We start from the raw sequence: 20,806 nt of genomic DNA on the forward strand, positions 1-20,806 counted from the left end.
GAGTAGTGTGAAATGGGAAGTTGATTTTGAAGAAGTATAGAGTTTCAGCCATGCAAGATGAAAAAGTTCTCAAAGTCTGTTGCACAAAAATGGACAAATAGTCAACAAGACTATAGAACACTTAAAAATTTGTTAAGAGGTTACATTTCATGTTAAAAATTTTACCACAATAAAAAATAGATTTCATCTTGTTTTTTATATATGTTGATGCCAGTTACCATAAGAAGCCAAGTCCTGAGTCATTCATCCTTTCTCTCCTGGACTCTAAAAGCCATATTGCATCTTTTTTTCTATTTCTCCTACCTCTCCTCAACTCCTGAAACTCATTCACTGGATACTCTGGAAATTATCACCACCGATATACACCCCACCATTTGCAAAAGATCTCATCTTTTCACAACATGGACCCCGTCATCCCTCATTTACAGACCCCTGGCTCCCTGTCACTCTCTCCGACTCTACTCCTGCCCTAATTCTGGGCAATTTCAATATTAACACAGATGGTCCTACCAGTCATCTCTCTTCTCAGTTCCTTTTCCTTTCCTCCAGTGAACTTGTTTTTCACTTCCTTATAGTCAGTCACTCCCATGGCCACATCCTAGACTTTATCATTTCCAATAACCACAACTCCTCCATGATCCCATTCCTTGACCATAGCCTTCTAACTTTCCAACTTGCTCTCTTTAGTACCACATCTAAGACATTTTTGACCACACTCTAGCATCTCTAATACATTGAACTTACATTCTTTTGATTTCTATCACCCACTTATACCCTCAGATTCCTCCTTATCCAGATTATATTATAGAGTCGATTATCAGAATCATTAATTGCATGCATGCCTCTTTCTAGCTACACTGCTGTACTTATTTGGGTTAATCATAACCATGATAGGTTAATATTTCAAAAGTTTGGCCAAGAGATCAGTAGTACATAAACTAAAGCATTATGGATATATTAGAGGGGGCACCCTTGAGTTATGGGAATGGAATTGACAAAACCTGTTGACAATGGGTGATTAGAGAGGGCAAGGAGCTAAGGATGGCTTCTATATCTCTCTTGGGAGATGGAGTATAGCGGGTGGAGATATTAACTGGTTTAGGCTAATACAAGGAGGGACACATGCATGGGGGAAGATAAATAAGTTGCTTCCAGTCCTACTGGAGTTTTTGTTGCCCCTGTGTCACCCAAGTGGAGACACATCCAGGTAGTAGTAGAAAAATATGGTCTCAGAGTTCAGAAGAAAACTCAGAATAGGAGTTATTGAAGTATGGTAAGAAGTTAAGTCCATGTGAGTGAAAGAAATCATTCAGGGGAAACCACATAAAACAAAACGGAACGTAAGAAGAAACTGCATCAAGAACAGAATAAAACCTGCTTTGGGAATGTTTGGTTTATTTTTGTTTCTAATATTTTTTGGTGTCCATCAGTGTGTAATCAACATACTATTATCTAACGCTCCCCCCAAAGAGGGAAATTATAGAAAAATAGAGATACATTTATCTCTATAATAACAAGTTACATAATTCTTCTAAATACATTATGCATAGTTTCAAAGGGATGCATTATTAGAAAAAAATGTTTTCTGATGAGAACATGACTTGTTATGATAAGAAAATACACAGTGTTATTTTATTCTCATATATTTTGGTCCTGAGGACTTCTTCCCTATGATTTAAGATCCACTATAAACAGTCAACTATTTATGTTAGGATCTCTGTAAACAAAGCCCTTTCCCAAATATTGGGTCAAGATGCCTGAACTATTTTGATTCTCATATAAACTCCAGCATCGGATGAGGTTATGTCTCTAAGTACTGGAAAAAAAGGGAGATTTATCAGAAATCAGCAAATGCTCATTAAATCCTAAAAGATTAAACTCTCAGGCTGGGGCTCAGTAGCTGTGCTTGGTCATTTTCCCGTTTGCTTTCAGAAACATTCTTCATTCAAATATAGCATCATCATTCCTGTAATAAGAACAATGCCATTTCCTGAAGTTATCCTGAAAGTCAAAGGCAAAATTGGGTTATAAACTTGGCCCAGCTTTTTGTTAGCCATGTGATGTTCACAAGTCACTTGACCTCTCTAGGACTCAGTTTCCTTATATAGAAAATATTTTTAAATACCTAAAATAATTATCAAGAGGATAATTATAAATAATATAAAGGACTGTTGAGTAACATGTAGGGTATTAACTCTCTCTAATGTAGTTCCATGAAAACAGTTTTTCTTTCTTGTGCTTGCTGATGTAAGTGCCCAGTAGAATATAAGGCACAAGAGAGGTATTCAACAAATATTTCTTGGACGAATTAATTTGACTTTATTTTATCTGACTTTAAAATCCTTCAAGTTGCATGCTAAATAAAAAGCAAAAAATAAGACATATGGGAAAATATTTACATCAAGAAAAATGGGCAAAAATACTTCATAGAAGCCATGAGATCACAATAAAGCTAGTTGTATGAATGGGAAACATCGAATCAGAACAAGCAGCAAATCTTGAAATACAAATGAGGTGAAACTCCCCATGCCATAAATTCTAGTCATCTCAGTTTTAGAATGAGCTTATAGTAAGAAACAAAAATAAAAATGAAATAATTTACCAGGAGATAGGATTTTTTAACAATTCTTTTTAATGCATTCTTAGGTGTATTTTCCAAATTCTATACTTTCTTCAGTTGCTTTCATGAGCTAAGAAACTGGTTTTGCCATTATCAAATATTTCCTACCTCTCAACTATACCACCTGTGATTGCTGTGCAGCAGATGGTTTTTAATTTGGGAGGCTTAGGTACTGGGGAATTTTTTCATTAGCGAATGTTGCAAATAAGCCTGTTTTTAAATTATCTGTGTATCAGACTGGAGATAATCAACATCATTTTATGAAGATATTTACTTTTCATAAATTTGTTTTCCCCTTGTTTTTGGTTAAATGTTAACTGCCTATCCTTTTTAACAGGTGTATCTGTTTTGGTGTTTCAGATATGTTTACTGGAGTTCATTTTAATTTTTCCTCTTCCATTGGAGTATACTACACTTTCTCAGTGTTACTTTTTTTATAGACAACATATAGCTGGGTCTTTTTTTTTTTTTATCCATTACGTCGGTATCTGTCTTTTAGTTGGTGTATTTAGACCATTTATATTTAGAGTGATTATTGCTTTTTTGATTAATACCTACCATGTTTGTAACTTTTCACTTTTGCACTTGTTTTTGTTGCTTTTTTCCCCCTTCCCATCTTGTTCTGCCTTCTCTGGTTTTACTTGAACATTTTATATGATTCCATTTTCTCTCCTCTCTTACCATATCAATTATACTTTTTAAAAAATTGTTTTCATTTTTACCCAAGAGTTTACAATATAAATTTACAACTGATCAAAGTCAACTTTCAAATAACATTCTATCACTTCATGGATAGTGAAGGTCACATAATAGAATGGTCTCAATTCCTCCCTCCTGTCCCTTATAACATTGCTGCCTTTCATTTTACTTATCCATATGTTGTAATTACCTAATATGTTGTTGAATTATTAGTTTGGACAGTTATAAAATAGATCAATTAAGAATAAGTAGAATAAAATTTTTTATTTTATTTCATATATTCTTTTTTTAAAAGATTTTATTTATTTATTTGACAGAGAGAGAAACAGCCAGCGAGAGAGGGAACACAAGCAGGGGGAGTGGGAGAGGAAGAAGCAGGCTCCCAGCAGAGGAGCCTGATGTGGGGCTCGATCCCAGAATGCCGGGATCACACCCTGAGCTGAAGGCAGACGCCTAACGACTGAGCCACCCAGGCGCCCCTTTACTTCATATATTCTTAAACTGCCTTAAAATACTTCAAGAAAATTCTATTTTATCAGTTTGAGTAGACATCTGGTATGGTTATAACAGACCTCTGGATCTCACTATCTGTGTTTCTCTTGATTCCATACTGTTTCCAGTGCTGGCTTCATCTTCAGGTTGGCTTTCTTCATACTCATAAGATAGTTGTGACTTGCAACTTGGGCTATATAATTTTTTTGTTAATTGCAAGGAGAGATGTTCTACTTCCCGTAATACAAAACGTATCTTCAGTTTTTTTCTGATTACTCTTAAACTCAATCACTTTGTTCAGGGAGTATTTCCATCACCTGATCCAGTTAAGCTTGGACTAGTGCCTATCCCTGTGGAATGTGGGGTGTAATTACTCAATTGTCTTAGTTTAGTATTCCTCCAAGGGAGTGCTACTACTGGCCACCTCTGAACTAATCACTGATTGGCCTAGGCCTGAATTAGGGGTCGGCGCCTGAATTAATCACCAAGGACAGAGGTGGAATTACCCTCTACAATGTAGACCAATCAGAGTCTACTCCTGGAGAAGGGGGGGGAGTCAATCCATTCCAAACCGTGTGAAAATTGGGAACAGGTGAAATTAATGTTACAGAAGCAAAAACAACGTTCAATGCCTAGACAAAATGCCAAAAGCTTTTTATAAGTAAAAAGTTATAAGTAAGGAAAAGACAAGCACAAAATGAGAAACAACAGACATAATCAAGAATTCACCAAAGAAGAAATACCAGTGATCAACATCAATAAAATATGAAAAATATTTTATCTCACTAGTAATCAAATATACATATATATTTTAATGTGAGGTTGCTTTTTCATATATATTTGCAAACATGAATACTACTGTTCCTATAAAGGGTTGGCAAGTACTTGAGGAAAATGGCATTCTCATCTATTTTCAGTCAGACTATGAATTGGCAATAAAAACTCTTCTGAAGGGCAGTTGCCAATTGATATAAAAAGCCCTAAAAAAGAACGTACATTTTTTACTTAGTGTTTTAACTTTTAGTCATTTAATCTAAACACATTACCAAAGAGTTTGCAAGCATATATGCACATATTTCTCCACAGCAGCATTGTTTATAATAGCAACGATTGTAAAGACACCTAAAAATCCACAATGAAGCACATTATTAAGGCTTTTTATGTTCTAGATGCTGCTAGATGCTAGGGACGCTACAATGAACACGACATGCATGGTCCCTATCTTCATGAAACTTGCATCCGGTATGGGGTTATTCAAGAATCTGGATGCTATATCAATCATTGGAAAGGTGACAGATATATATTTGTTGACATGAAAATATTTTCCCAAAACATTGTGTTGAAAGGAAGACTACAACACAGCATGTAGAGTTTGATTCAATTTCTACAAAATAAAAATGTATATTCATTTATGTATATGCACCCATCTAATTGTATATATTGTCTACATATAAACATTTAAGGTAGAACAATAAGCACCAAAATATTAACACGACATGTGTCTGAGATGGCATTATCAGCACTTTCTAATTCTCTTATTTATAGCTTTTCTTGCATTTTCAGATGATTTTGCACTGAGTATATACTTTTAATAAAGTTATTTCCAAGCAGAGTAATACAGCCATTAAATTAACATATTCCCAGGTGTCCCTTCAAGTTCTGACCTCTTTATATTTGCAGGGCCATCCTTCCCTGCAGTGCCCCCAACCTACCTTAGACTGTAGTCACATTCTACACGTGTACTCCTGAAGAACCAGTGTTTTCTTGGGTCTCCGTGCCTTTGCGAATTCCTCCCCCCTGGCTTTGCCTGGAAAACACTTTCCCACCCTTTCACTTGTTTACCGACTTCTCGTGGTTGAGGATTCACCTCAGGTGTCTTTACTTAAAAGCACCCCTCCCCATCTCCTGGCCTTCAGACTATGACAAATGCCTCTCCTCTTTACTACCACAGCACAGTACACTTTGTGCACTGTGAACCAATTCATCATGTAAATGGAAAAATAAATTTAATATTACTTTCCTCCTTTTCCTGCCTGCTGTGTCTCACCAGCAGCTCATCTCGTTCTACTCTCCTCCTCACTCACCTGGATCCATTTGCACCAGACTCATTGCCTTTTCAGACGGGCACAGACAATACCAATCTAGGGCTTTTGTCCTGGCTGTTTCTTCCACCTAGAATTTATTCCCCAAGATACCAGCAAAGTCATTCCCTCACTTTGTTAAGTCTTTGCTTAAATGCCCTAGATTAGTAAAGCCTTCCCTTACTGCCCTGGGGGCGGGGTGTAATTCCCCATTTCTCATCACCCATAACTTTCTCTCTATGCGGTATCATTGCACTATTTGGATGTTTCTGTTTCCCTTCTATCTTCCTTGACTAGAACATAAACCCCGTGAGGATAGGGATCTCCGTCTTTTGGTTTCTGATGTGTCCCTTGCACCCACAACAGTGCCTGAAACACAGTAGGGGTTTAATTAATATCTGTTAAATAGGAATAAACATTAAACTGCAGAATTCCTGTTCATTTTTACTGTCAAGTAAAAACATATAGCTTTATGTTAGAAGGAGCTTTATTCGAAAAGACCACAACAATAGAAAGAATGCTCTGACCGCAAGTTCTGCAAGTGTCTCAAAATTGAACAGAAAAATGTGTTTTTTTTTAACAGGGAAGGGTAAGCAGGAATAGCAGGAACTTTGTATGCGGGGGCAAGTGGTGGGAGTGAGCAGACAGCATGATGGGAACAGGAAAGATTTCTCTCTCTTTAGCTGATTCTCAGAATGAGCTGTTGAATGGGGGGGATTTCTGCATCTTGGTTCTTGCTTAAACCTGGGGGTGAGCCAAAGTTCAGGGGCCTGTGAGGAGAAAAGCCTAACTCAACTTTGGTTAAGCCAAGTCAGAGGGTATGTTATTGATAACTGTGAGCACTTGGTCAGTCCCTGTTGTTTAGGATAGGCAAAGACTGGGGGCTCCTGGGTGGCTCAGTCTGTTAGGCAACTGACTCTTGATTTTGGCTCAGGTCATGATCTCAGGGTCTTGAGATCAAGCCCCATCTCTGCTTGAGGTTACCTATCCCTGCTTGAGATTCTTTCCCTCTGCCCCTGTCCCTCCTAGAGTGTGTGTGTGCTCTCTCTCTTTCAAAAATAAAATAAAAATAGGGGTGCCTGGATGGCTCAGTTGGTTAAACATCTGCCTTTGGCTCAGGTCACGATCCCAGGGTCCTGCAATTGAGCTCCCCTGCTCCTCTGCCCACTCCGCTGCCCCCCTCCACCCTCCCTTCTCGTATGCTCCCTCTCTCTCTCTCTCAAATAAATAAATAAAATCTTAAATAAATAAATAAATAAATAAATAAATAAATAAATAAATAAATAAATAAATAAGATAGCCACAGACTGTCCTTACCACACTACCATGGATAGAATAAGAGTTGCTGTGAGGTCAAAGTTGGTCATAATACTTTTCAGGGGTGGGCTGGACTTCACATTCTTGTTGGCTTTGAAGTATTAGTTACATGTTGAGCATTTTGTCAACCAACAGCTGTTAGAAGGTCTTAGAGACAATGCACTGGTGAGGGGTATGCCTGGGAATATAATGAAAAGAATGATTAATCAAGGTTGAATATGGGAGTAAAACCAAAATTGAGGTTGGAAGGGAGCCTGCTGAGAGGATTCCAGGACATTGGACCCAAAGTGCCTTTAAATGGTAAAGTGAGGATAGCAGTGGCGATCTAATGGATTATCTGGTCTGTGATTTGAATATTTTTGGTGATGGCAAGACATCAGAGATGTTTTGGAGAACATATGCATTGCAGGCACTTCTGACCACTGACCACTGTGTAAGTAGCCCTTTGGGAAGCCAGAATCATGTTCAATGCCAGCTGACTTTGGAAGACCACTTGTTGAAACTGATGCAGTTCTATGGCGATCACGTTCGGGGTTTCAGTAAGATTGTCCACAGTCTTGGTTATTTCCCAGAGCAAAGCATGGAAATTACGGGGGTTTGTAAAGAACTTCTAACTTTTAAAAGTGAGAAGACTTTGGTTTCTTAATTAATCAAGGACATGATAAAATCAACATAAAAGCATAGGGAATTACTCTGATAAGATACAGTATTTTTGCCTTTTAGGCAAAGTACTTAGAAGTCAAAGAAAAACTTTTGTAATTTCTTATTAAGAGCAGATCTACCATCTAAGAAAATTTTGTTATTTAACAGAGAATAAAACCTGATTCCAGTTTTGAATTAGTATATTTGATACTAAATTTCCTTTTAAAAACTTAAAAATAAGTCCATTAATTCTTTGCCAGCTTTGACCACAACAAATAAAATCCCCCTTTATCATTGTTTATATCCACTTAAATTTTATCTTACATTTTCTTCTTTTTTATTCTGGAACAACCAGTCATTTAACTTTAGGACATAACTATTTTTCCCTTAATAAAAACATATCTTTTTTACTTTGAATACAAAGTTGTTCCTGTCTGCTATTATTGCTACTAGTAGAGTGTCACTCACATATATTGATTGCAACATTCATCCGCAGTAACTTTTATTTTAGAGAAAATTGGGAGGTGGATAATTGTGAACTGTCATACACCAGTATTTTGTAACAGATCACCAGAGCCTACGAATATACATCTCACAATTTTTATAGCCATAACTAACTCTTATAGTACAACTTTTCAGTGAGGCAAAAATGAAAATGTTCATTAACAGACCCAAACATATATAGCTTTAAAAGTATGCTTAGTAATTAATATTTCATATTTATCTTATTTAAAAATGATCTACTTATTTAATAAATATTCATTAATTACTTTAGCATAAGTCTGAGGTTTTAATTTACCAGCAGATTTTGAAAACTGTTTTCAAGTTGACATATTACAAAACATAATTAGTGTTAAAATAGAGTTTGTCAGGATAATGATTTAATTTGGTTAAACACAAAATTCCATTTTTTATAATCTTAAATATTTAACAGATGTAGTTTTAGTCTATTCAATCAGAAAACCTGTAGAAGTTTAGGAAGAATATTTCAAATAGAATAAAAGTCTGCTTATATTTTATCTAAACTTGATAACTCAGAAGACACCCAATTTTATTAAACCAATAATATTAAACTAGTCTTATTTGTCAAGATTTATTTGTGTGAACTTGAGTTTTAAAAATATTTGGGTTAGGGGTGCCTGGGTGGCTCAGTCAGTTAAGCATCTGCCTTTGGCTTGGGTCATGATCTCAGGGTCCTGGGATCGAGCCCCACATCAGGCTCCCTGCTCAGTGGAGAGCCTGCTTCTCCCTCTCCTCCCAGCTTGTGATCTCGCTCGCTATCTCTGTCTCTCTCTCACGTAAATGAATAAAATCTTTGAAAAAAAGATTTGGGGTTAGGGGTGCCTGGGTGGCTCAGTCAGTTAAGCATCTGCCTTTGGCTTGGGTCATGATCTCAGGGTCCTGGGATCGAGCCCCACATCAGGCTCCCTGCTCAGTGGAGAGCCTGCTTCTCCCTCTCCTCCCAGCTTGTGATCTCGCTCGCTATCTCTGTCTCTCTCTCACGTAAATGAATAAAATCTTTGAAAAAAAGATTTGGGGTTAGGGGTGCCTGGGTGGCTCAGTCAGTTAAGCTTCTGACTCTTGATTTCGGCTCAGGTCATGATTTTAGGGTGGTGAGATTGAGCCCTGCGGAGGGCACCAGGCTGGCTGTGGAGTCTGCTTAGGATTCTCTCTCTCCCTCTACCTCTCCTCACCCCCCTCCACATGTGTGCATGTGCGCTTTCTCTCTCAAACCACAAACAAATAAATAAATAAAAATATTTGGGTTAGCACCCAGTATTGTATGGAAATATTGAATCACTATATTGTACACCTGAAACTAATATTACTGTATGTTAACTAACTGGAATTTACATAAAAACTTAAAAAAATATTCATGTTAGTTTCTATAAGAATATTTTTTAAAATCCTAGATGTTAAATTTCTTTAATTTTTGAAAATTTTAGGAATATTTAGAGAAATGCTTATTTATCTCTAAGCCAATTAAAATAGAGTTCTTTAAGGCATTTTATAATCTGTTAATACTATCTGGGGGTAGAAAAAGAACAGAATACATACATATACAGCCAGACACAAATAGAAAACTAATAGCTTTAATTTAAAATGTTTAACTCATTGGTTAAAAAGAGTTGGCTCTTGCCCTTGGACACCTTTACATTTTTATAAAAATCAGGACTGCATTTCTGGTAGGTGGAGCAAGTGGAAGTTATCTACTTATAATAAGAGCTGAAGCACAACCAACAATATTACTGAAGGAGACCCTTAAAATTTTCTTTGCCCTGATGTGTAATCTTATGCAGGCTATGGATTAAATCTTGGGCAAGGGATTGAGGAGATACCAAGTGACTATCTGGGTATCTAAAGCTTATCTGAGTTGATAAAATATCCAGCCTGTTTCCAATTAGCTTTTTCAGTATTAGGTGTTTGCTCTTGGGGTCCCTGAGTCCCTCAAGAACTCCCAAGAGGGAGGGGGGCCTAGAGCTTAAGTGACTATAAGACGTTGAAGGGCCCAAGGGGGATGGAAAAAGTTCGGCAGAAGTAGATAGAGGGATAGAGGAGGTAGGAGTGTTAACGGGGGACAGACAGATCAAAGGATTCAAGAGAGCTAAAGGGAAGTTTGCAGGTCATGAAAAGGAAGAAGGAGGATGGGGGTCAGGTGATAGGAAGGAATAGGTCATTGATGGGTCAGTATGGGGAAATCCCATGTTTCCCCCAAGAGGCCATTGAAATTCTAAGCTGTCTGTAGTAAAATTTTGCCATTTTTTGAAGATACTGAACTGAATTAATGCCATAATGGTGGGGCATATAGTCAGCAGGGAAAGTAGAGGGAGAGTTACCCATGGCATTAGTCAATGAAATCAAAGACCTTAAAGAAGCCAGGAGAGAGTCCTGCTTGATTATTTCCCTGTACAGTTCTTGTCTGAAGGGCCAAAGAAATTCCATCCCCCTGTTCCCAAGGGAAAACGAAGGAGTCCTCACACAGAAGAGTAGGGAAGATTTCTTCTCAAGAGTTAGGGAATGAGACCCCACTCAAAACGCCAAAGAAAAAATCATTTGCCCAAACAATCAAAGTAACTCCTTACTGTGCATAGACATGATACCCAGAGCACTGGTTTGAGAATTGAATTTACCAAAGGATTACCAGATTGATGAACAAAAGAGGAGTTCATAGAATTTGCAAGGTGCCATTAGATATTGGGCAGGTATGACAAAGTTCTGTAAGTGAAGTCCAATCTTGTGTTGAGTCATAGCCCTATAAAACTCTCAAATAATAAAACAAATCCAGAGTTAGGTAAAGAAAGAATTTATTTGAAAAGACTGTTGCAATAGGAAGAATGTGCTGACCACAAGATCCACAGGCACCTCAAAATCGAACAGAAAGAGGCTTTTTTTTTTTTTTAAATACAGAAGGGTAAGCAGGGCTAGCAGGAACTTTGCCAGTGATGGGAAGCTGTAGGGGTGAGTGGCCTGGATGATTTGATGGGGATGGGAGTTGGGGGTTAACAGGAAATGTTTCTCTTGAGGACAGCCAGGAATGAGCTGCATCTCAATGCCTGCTTAAACTTGCAAGTGAGGCAAAATTTAGGGATCTGTGGAGAGAAGGGAAGTTATCAAACCAATGGGTTATTTATGAGTAACGGTGTACTTGATCATTACCATTCTGAAAACTCCCTGAATTCCCACTTTGCCTTTCTCTTCAAGTTGGTATGGCTCAGTGTTCTCAAGAATTAAGATTTAAAATATCATACTTTAGGGGTGCCCGTGTGGCCCATTCGGTTAAGCGACCGGCTTTTGGGTTCACTCAGGCAGTGATTTCAAGGGTGGTGAGATCGAGCCCCGCCTCGGGCTCTGTGCTCAGAGCGGAGTCTGGTTGAGTTTCTCTCTCCCTCTCCCTCTGCCCCTCCCTCCCTGCTCTCTCTTTCTCAAGTAAATAAATAAAATCTTTAAAAAAAATCATACTCCAAAAAGTGAAAGCCTCAGAGTAGCCAAGTTCCCAGTGAAACCATGTCCTCAGCTTCTCAGATTTCTGTGTTACCCGGTCAAACTAAATGAGATCCTAGCCTTTTCATATGTCACAGATACATTTCTCCAGAGCTATTTCTGCCACTGTCTTAGCATAACCATTATTAGTAGTTTTAATTAAATAGATATTTCACAACTGTTTTTCTGAGATAATCGCAACTCCCTTGCAGACCCTGTCACTGAGATTTCAGGTGAAATTATAACCACTTCCCAGCAAGAAGATGAAATCATGGTGTCCCAAACTTTTACTCAGGGTTCAGATGGCCCCTTTTCCACACCTGCTGACTGTGACCACGGCAGCCACTATCCCCGCAGGAAATGGCTCTTGGTAAGTCACCTTTTTTTCCAGGTAGGTCTCATATGTGTAAAATGAATAGATATATATCAGGATATGGAGTAAGACGTATCTGGATAAAACGGTGTTGCTAGCTAGTTTGGAACACAATTTCTAACTATACAAGCAGGGGAGATTTTTTTTTTTCCTGAGGGAACCGGAGGCAGGAGCCACCCTTGCCTACCTGCTTCAGGACCCCTTGGCATGCCTTCTCCGTCTTCGCAACCGTGGTCCTGTCTGAAGTCTTTTCTCTTGTCCCTGACTGAGAATACTGTATTGAATGAGTTAATGTTTATTAGCTCCCAGACCCTTGGCCTTTGCCAGGCGCTGGGGAACTACATCACCCAGAAGGCTCTCCTCCATGAGTAGTGGCGTCGCTGGCCAATGAAAAAGCTGGAGAGGGACGATTGCGCGCACTGCGTGCCACGTCGGGGCGGGACGTCTGGCACTGTTCACAGGGCGGTTATTTTATCTGTTCAGGCGCTGGAACGCTGTGTCACACCCGAGGTGACGGAAGAGAAAGTGTTGTGTGCTGTGGGGACTGCACAGAGCCGGGTCTGAGGCTCGGCAGTGTCGCTGCCTGGTGTCACCCGTCGCGGGGGCCGGGCTGGGGACCACGGAGTTCGGGTCCTCGCCGGTGTCTCCCGGCCACAGTCGGCCAGCAGGCTCTGATGGTGGCGGCCGCGCCGTTGGACCTGGCGCAGGTGGGTGCTGCCATTCCCAGGTGGTCACCCGCCCGACGCCACCTCCCGATCCTAAAGCTCCCAATGAGGGCGCCGGGTGAGGTCACCGAAGCCCGGGCGGCTGTGTCCAACACAGTGGGGTGCCCTGAGTGGGGTCCCCATTTCTGACAGCCCGTGGGAGAAGGTGTGGGGGCGTTGCAGGCAGAAGGACGAGCATGTGCAAAGGCTTGGATGTGCGACTGGGTAGGGAGCACTTGGGAAACCTCGAGGGAAGCCGAGCATCCGTGCGGTGTCTGCATAGAAGAGAGCGTGAGGGGCGGGTCACACCCGGGAAGGCACCTGAACAGCTGGGCCTTTCTTTTTAGGGCGCTACAAGCCATGGAGAGTTGTGAACACAATAGCGACACGATCTGCGTTAGGATTTAAGTTTCCCCAAAGGTTGCTCAGGGAAGATTGGAGGGAGGGGAGGGAGACCAATGAAACTGCTGCGGTAGAGTCCAGGAGCGTCAGGATGGGGTCCAGAGCAGTGATGGCAGTAGAGGAGGGCAAATTACCCTGAGGACAGATAGAAAGCTTAGGGATGGAGCCCTCTTCCTGCTGCATCAGGGGCTGTGAGGGAAAGTAGGGAGTGAAGGACCACCCCGAATTTTTTGTTTGTTTGTTTTTCTTTTCTTTTCTTTTTTCTCTCTCTGAAAATCTGGGAGAATGGAGATGAAGAAGTTGGGTGGAGGGAGCAGGTTGCGGGGTGGGGGGGAGATCAGAAGTTGCATTTTGGACTTGGTGATTCTGAGATGTTCCAGAAGAGTGTGTGTGGGGGGGGGGTGGAGAAAGAAAGAGAAAGAGATGGACAGATGGACAAGCAAGTCTGAAGTTCCAGGAGGGGTCTACCCTGGGGATGTCCAAGGGAGATTTAGATCTGGACCAGGACATAGCCCGGGGAGTGGACTTAGGAGAGGGAACCTTAAGGTTGTTATTTGAAATGGGCCTGAAGTGGGAGATGGAAGTGCTGGAGGGTAGGCACAGGGTTGGACATCCCTGAAGCTGCCTCCAGAGAGGAGGGGGCCTTCAGTCCCATCGGGTTCTGGCTGTTATCTGAGGAAGGGGAGGCCAGGGATAAGGAATAGTGAGTGGGTAAAGAACCAGGCAGGGATAGAGATGGAGCTGTGGGGGTAGTGTATATTTACTGCCCTGTGAGTTCAACAGGACCTTGTGTCTAATCCCTGTGAGCAAGGGAAGAGTTAGCTAGGCCAGTGAAACAGCCTAGGCCAGACCAGGGCAAGGGTGCGTCAGCTTCTCCAGCTCTTTTAGCCCCTCAGCAGGAGGGTTGGTCCAGTATTCTTTTTTTTTTTAAGATTTTATTTATTTATTTGATAGAGATAGAGACAGCCAGCGAGAGAGGGAACACAAGCAGGGGGAGCGGGAGAGGAAGAAGCAGGCTCATAGCAGAGGAGCCTGATGTGGGGCTCGATCCCATAACGCCGGGATCACGCCCTGAGCCGAAGGCAGACGCTTAACCGCTGTGCCACCCAGGCGCCCCTGGTCCAGTATTCTAATGGACATTTCCTTGAGCAGGTTCTCCTTCAGGAGACGACGCAGCACACACAGTCTGCATTGCTGAAAGAGCTAGTATCTCACTGGCCTGCTTAGAGCCCCTCCCCCAATTTATTTACTTATTTAGGAAATGATTGCTTCTTTAAACATTTCTTGAAATAGAAACACACAATAGAAATTTAAATTTACAGATTTAGCTATATAAATTCATACAAATTCTTACTGTTTGAAAAGTTACTATACCTCTAAACATTTGATTAAAATCAAAAGTCTTAACCATCACATCCTCTTAAATGCTCAAAAAGCAGGAAAGCCACCATTTTCAAAGGCTTATCACTTCATTGCACCATGATGTTAATCCTGTAGACGGTAAAAGCTGATACTCCACACCCGACATGTACTAAAGTGTTTGGTATCAACAACAGCCCTATGGGATGGGTACCATTGTTGTGCCCATTTGACAGATCAGGACATTTAGGCACAGGGAGGTTGAGTCCTATAAGTTTGTGCGGCTGGTATGAGGCAGTGCTATAGTTTGAACCCAGTTTCAGTTTATAGTTTGGATGTAAACATACACCAGGCCCATTCAGTTCTCTAGCAGCTATCCTATTTAATCTCATCACAGCCCTGATGGCTGTCAGGACTTGCCTTATTTTTTGCTTTTTGTCACATGGCTCGATCCAATCCCTCACTTCATTGCAGGCTTGACCCAGTGTCCCCTCCCCTGAGAGGCCCTTCCTTGGTTGCCCCATGGAAAGTTGCCCCCAGCCTCTTGTTTCCTTACTCTTATTTTGTTGTCTTTAGGATTCTCTTGATCTTTTGTTTAGTTCTTTGTGGATGATCTATCTCCAACCCTGGAGTGTAAGCTTCTCTTTGTGCTCTATCCCCAGGCCTAGAGCAGTGCTGGTTTGTAACAGGTGCTCAGTAAATGAGTGCACGATGCTACCCTTCACGGATTCCCTACCGTGCCTTCGAAAGTCCCATCCTTGGAGACCATCTCCGACCTTGTCCGCTTCCATTCTTCCCTTGCTTACTGCCATCCAGCCAGGCCAACCTGAATATGCCAAATTCTTTCCTACTTCCTCCCAGCTTTGGCCTTTGGAGTTGCCTCTGATGGGGACGCTGACCTTTCACATCCTTCCAGGATATCTCCTTGGCTGACCTTTCACATCCTTCCAGGCTCTGCTCAAATATCACCTCTTTGATGAGGCCTTTCCTGGCAGTTCTAGCTAAAATAGCCCCTGTCCCAGCCTGCTCTCATTTTGGCATTTTCGTGCAGGGAATCTGGCATAATTACAAAAGCAAAGATGCAGGCTATGTTGAGCTTTTCCAGGTTGTGCTGATGGAGTAAATAGGAAAAACAGCAGTAACAAAACAACCATAAAGTGTTGGCCTTCATTGAGCCCTTGATATGCACTGAGGGGCAGTTATTATGTACCACCTTATTTAACTCTCACCTCCTTAGAATTTGATTCTGTTCTTATTCTTACTTCACAGAAGAGAAACTTGAGGCTCAGAGAAGTCAAGTTACCAGCCCGAGGTCACACAGCTCTTAAATAGCTGAAACTCCTACTCAGTATGCCAACCACCAGAGCCTCCACTCCCAACCATGACTGTACCCATAGCAGGCTGGGGAGGCCTGGGGATGGCACCTGAAGTTAACTTTGCAGAATGGGTTTAGGCTTCCTAATGGGGAAGGCATAGATAGGGAGCATTTCAGGCAGAGGGAACCGCATGGGCAAAGGTAGGGATATGGGTTGTTCAATGAAGCATAAGAGGGCTGGTGTGGTTGCTGGGGGCCCCTTCCAGCTGCTGAGACATGTCCCAGTGGGCAAGATTGTACTGTTGTTATCGTTTGCTGCATGTTCATCGCACCCTCATTGTAGCGATGGAGGGGTATGGGGGTTACACACATAGACCCTGAGCCAGAGGGACCTGGGTTCAGGTCTCCACTTATTAGATATGCGACTCTGCTTGACTTGCTAGATCTCCCTGAGCCTCGGCACACTGGCTGTGACATGGAGATGATGACGGTGTTGACTTGGGCTGTGGGAAGATTAATACAAGTAGTAAAAACATAGCGAGTACAGACATGGGCCAGGCATTCCAGTGTCTGCCTTGTGAACATTTTCTCTTGCATTCTGACAACAGCTGGCTGAAGTGGGAATGATTAGTAATATTAAGGCAGAATTCACTGCTCAGAGAAATGAAGTGACTTCCCCAAGGTCACACAGCAGGCAAGTGGGCACTCAGCACAGAGCCAGGTGCACAGCGAGGACCAATGAGACTCAGCAGCTGCTGCCGTTACCATCATTGGTGTGAAGATTACTGTTATTATTTCCTCCTTTGACATCCTCGCGTGCATACTCTCTGCTCCTCTGAGGACACTGAGGTGTGTTATTGTCTTGTGTCATTCTCCCCTGGCTTCCCCCATAGCAGACTTTTCACTCTGACACAATTGCATCCTGTGCAAAGGCAGCATCTGCTGCCCCGCCTTGAGCCCAGCACAGAGCGAGGCCCTGAGGAGGTGCATAGTGATTTGGACCTTGGGTACCCCTGGATCTTTTGCAGTGAGAGAGTTACAGATTCTAATCCCTTCGTCTCTTTGACTTCCTAGGGATCAGCGACCTTTGAGGATGTGGCCATGACCTTCCCTTGGAAGTCCTGGCCCAAAAGACTGAGCCCCAAATGTCCCTGTACCAGGAGGTGAGGCTGCAGAGCTGGATGACCTTCTCTCACCGGGTAGGTTTTCACTTAAGGTGTCCACTGAGGGAGCCTGCAGCTTCCTTCGTTCTGCCCTTACACTTCAGGCCTGGCCAGGCCAGACAATATGGGGACCTTCCCTCTCTCCTCCTCACACCTCCCACCTTATTTGCGTTTCACATGCTGCCTGGTCTCCCTGTGTGTCTAGCAGGGATTGGTGGGGCCAGGGTCAGAGCCCCCTTCAAAATGGTTCAAAACACAGGGAGAATTTACTGGAAGGGAAGGGGGAGATACTGCAGAAGCCAAGGGCAGAATGTCCAGCTGGGCCCTGTGAGAGTCTGAAATCAGGAACTGAAAGGAACCACGATATGCCTTGGCCTCCGTGTCTCTTGTCATGGCTTCTGTGTTTCTTCTCTATGCAGCTGATTGGCTCTTTCTGCTGCAGATCACTCTCTGATGCCCCCAGATTCCTTGCCTCTACTTTTCTCTGCGAGTTCTACATCCTTATTCTCAGTCTCTCTCTGCAATTGGGCTTTCCTGCGTGGGCATCCTGGAAGCAGGAAAGGGCCATCCGAGTCTCTATTTCCCTCAGCTTTTCACTCCAGTGCCCATCATAGGCTGGCCTCAATCTGAGATCCTTATCCCAGATTTCCACAAGAAGGAAGCTGGCTGGCCCAGGGACCAAGGGGTCCTCAGAGCCCCCACAACAGAGGCCCTTAGTGATAAGCTATTTTCCAAGAAGAAAGGTGAGTCTGGCATTCAGAAGGCATTTATCATTACTGTCACCTGGTATCCTTTAGAGGAACACACAGTCTAAGTTAAAGGTTTAAAGCTCAGTTGTTCCCAGAGGCCTACCTCCCAGGGCTGTTCCTTGTTTCCTAAGGTATGGACAAGATCCTCCAGTTACATGAGATGACTGTAGAGGGGCATAGACCACTCATCATATGGCACTGGCAGCTGGAGAAAGCCGTTCCTTTCCCCCCTTCTCTCGTGGGTCAGTGCCAAGAGAAGCAACTACCATTCCTTGAGTGCAGCCCACGTGTCAGACCTGCCCCACTCACTTCATTATTCCAGCCTTTCAGGCTTTGGCAAGGAAGGAGAAGTTGGCCAATATGGTGAGTCTCAATTTAGAAGATAGTCCTTGACTTTGAGATGATATCCACTCATCCCCAATCTGCACTTCAAGGAGCAGTTTTCACTCTAGTCCCTCTGTCCCCTGCCTGAGCCTATCTTCCTGGATTTCCCTTTAAAGATGTCAGAAACCCAAGGATCAGAAAAGAAAGAAATTGCAAACAGAGGTTTCAGAAATGTCAAAACACAGCAGGCACAGAGACACTATTTTTATCTTCATTTCCCCCTCAAGTGGTAATTTTGCTTCTTCTCCATCTATCTCCTAATAGCCACCTTTTATATACAAGATTCCCTTTAGGCGACCAAGCAAAACCTGACACCACAGAGCCTACCACGCAGGAGCCTTGCTCCAAGGACAACTAACTCCAGGAGCCTCAGGGGGGTCCAGAGTGGGAGAGCCAAGGGTCAGCAAGGAAGGGCCTTCAGAAATGCAGGAAAGGTGCTTGAGAGCATGGCCAATCCTCCAGAAGGCTCTCCCTGGAAAATGAGCTTCGAATGCCACAGTCTGGGGACAGCTGATAGCACGGGCTCAAGGGTTTTATGGCAGTTGTTCTCTCCAGGACATTCTGCCTATGAACAGGGTTCATCCTGACCAAGTAAAGACCCCATGCTTCACCCAGGGAAGAATTCCTACAAATGCAAGGACTTTGGGGAAGGGGATAACAGGAATTTCCTCCTTGTTCAACATCAGCAGACTGACTCTGGAAAGAAGTCCTATGAGCACAAGTGCCACAAAGAGTTTCTCAACAGAGCACACCTCATTCGACACTCTTCCATACGAGGAAGAAGCCCAATGAGTGGAGTGAATGTGGAGAGGCCTTCACATGCCACTCTGCTTTTGTCCAGCATAAAATAATGCACACTAGAGAAAAACCCTTTGGGTACAGGGAATGCAGGAAAGCCTTTTGTGACAGCTCTTCCTTACCTTATTACACAAGGAGGACCCTGAAAAGCCCTCTGAGAGCAATGAGTGTGGAGCAGCCTCTATCCATGGGTCACACCTCGTGTGGCACCAGCACATTAATACTGGAGAGAAGCCCTATGGCTGCCAGGACAGATTCCCCCATCCAACATGACACCATCCACACTGGGGAAAAGCCATACAAGTGTATCAAGCATGAGAAAGCCTTCGAGTGCAGATCGCACCTCATGCGGCACCGGTGAATTCAGATAAACCTTCAGATAAACCCTGTGAGCACAAAAAATGTGGGAAGGCCTTCGCCCAGTGCTTCAGTTTTCTCTTGCATACCAACTCACATTGGAGAAAAACCCTTTGAGGGCACAGAAGGCAGGAGAGCCGTGAGGAACCACACTGGCGAGGAGCCTGAGGAGCATGTGGTATTAGAAAGCATTTAGCTGTGGCTCAGTCCTCATTGAGCGCCAGAGGGTTTGTGCTAGGCAGGGTGAGTGGAACAGATGTGGGAAGGCCTTGTGCTAGTGAGCCCTCCCCGCTTGACGTTAGAAAACTCACACTAGGGAAAGAATTTTGGAATGTAACTACCGTGGAAAGTCTTTTGGTCTAAGGAATCCTCTTGCCTGGCATCTGAAAATTCATGCTGAAGGGAAATCCCCTTAAAGTATCAATGCTGTGAGACAACTTCTTGTGACAGATCATTGCTTACTTTTAAAGAGTTTTATTAGAAAAGGACGTAGCCTAGAGCCTTTCTCTATATCTAAGAATTCATCCAGGAGAGAAACTTAGTGGTTATTGTGAACTTGGGAAAACCTTCATAGCTTGATCTTTAGTTTGCCCTGGAAAGCTCTCTTTAGAATATTAAACAACAAAGGAGGGAAAGATGTTGATGATAAAGAAAAAGAAACGCTTGCATGACTTCTTCCTGTCATTGCTGCCATGCCTTTGATGATTTATCATTGGTTATTTTTTCGAGAGGGTGTGCTAGGCAAATAATGCCCCCCCCATGTGTGTGTGTGTATCTTACTCCCTGGAACCTGTGAGTAGGTTACCTTACAAGGCAAAGGAGGATCAAGGTTGCTGATGGAATTAAGGCTGACTATCAAATAGAGAGGTTGTCCTAGATAATGTAGGTAGGCCCCAGTATAATCACAAGGGACCTTAAAAATGGAACCAGAAGAGCCAATGTCAGAGTGACGTCATGTGGGAAAGACTCAACAGGCCATTGCCGGCTCTGAATATGGAGGAAGGAAACTATAAGCCAAAGAATGCAGCTTCCAGAAGCCAGAAATGGCAAGAAAACAAGTTGTTCCTTACAGCCTTCAGAAGGGAACCTAGCCCTGCTGACAGCTTGGTTTCAACCCTGTGATACCCTGTTGGACTTCTGACCCACAGAGCTATATGATAATAAATTTGTGTTGTTTAAACCACTAAAGGTGTGGTAATTTGTTAGAGCAGCAATAGGAAACTAATATTGAGGATGGGGGTGGGGTGGTTGGGAGATGAAAAGGGCCTTTTCCCCTCTATCTTTTATAAATGTTTACTGCCATCCAGTGTCAGGTGTGGTACTTGAAGGTAGCTCTGCAAACATTTACTGAAAGCCTTCTTCCTTCTAAA

The 20,806-nt window shown here is 42.6% G+C and overlaps 1 long non-coding RNA gene across 1 annotated transcript in view; it reads left to right on the top strand.

Moving 5' to 3' along the window:
• The first annotated feature begins 12,676 nt into the window (after window positions 1-12,676).
• The window catches only part of LOC148106813 (uncharacterized), a 78,817-nt gene continuing 70,687 nt past the window's right edge, over window positions 12,677-20,806 (top strand). The window contains exons 1-2 of the long non-coding RNA XR_015723362.1: window positions 12,677-12,912; window positions 17,060-17,184. This is a non-coding gene — a long non-coding RNA (uncharacterized LOC148106813). The remainder of the gene's footprint in view (window positions 12,913-17,059; window positions 17,185-20,806) is intronic.

This window comes from Ursus americanus, chromosome X, assembly GCF_024610735.1.
Source record: "Ursus americanus isolate L20-20 chromosome X, mUrsAme1.1.p, whole genome shotgun sequence".
Classification (NCBI taxonomy): domain Eukaryota; kingdom Metazoa; phylum Chordata; class Mammalia; order Carnivora; family Ursidae; genus Ursus; species Ursus americanus.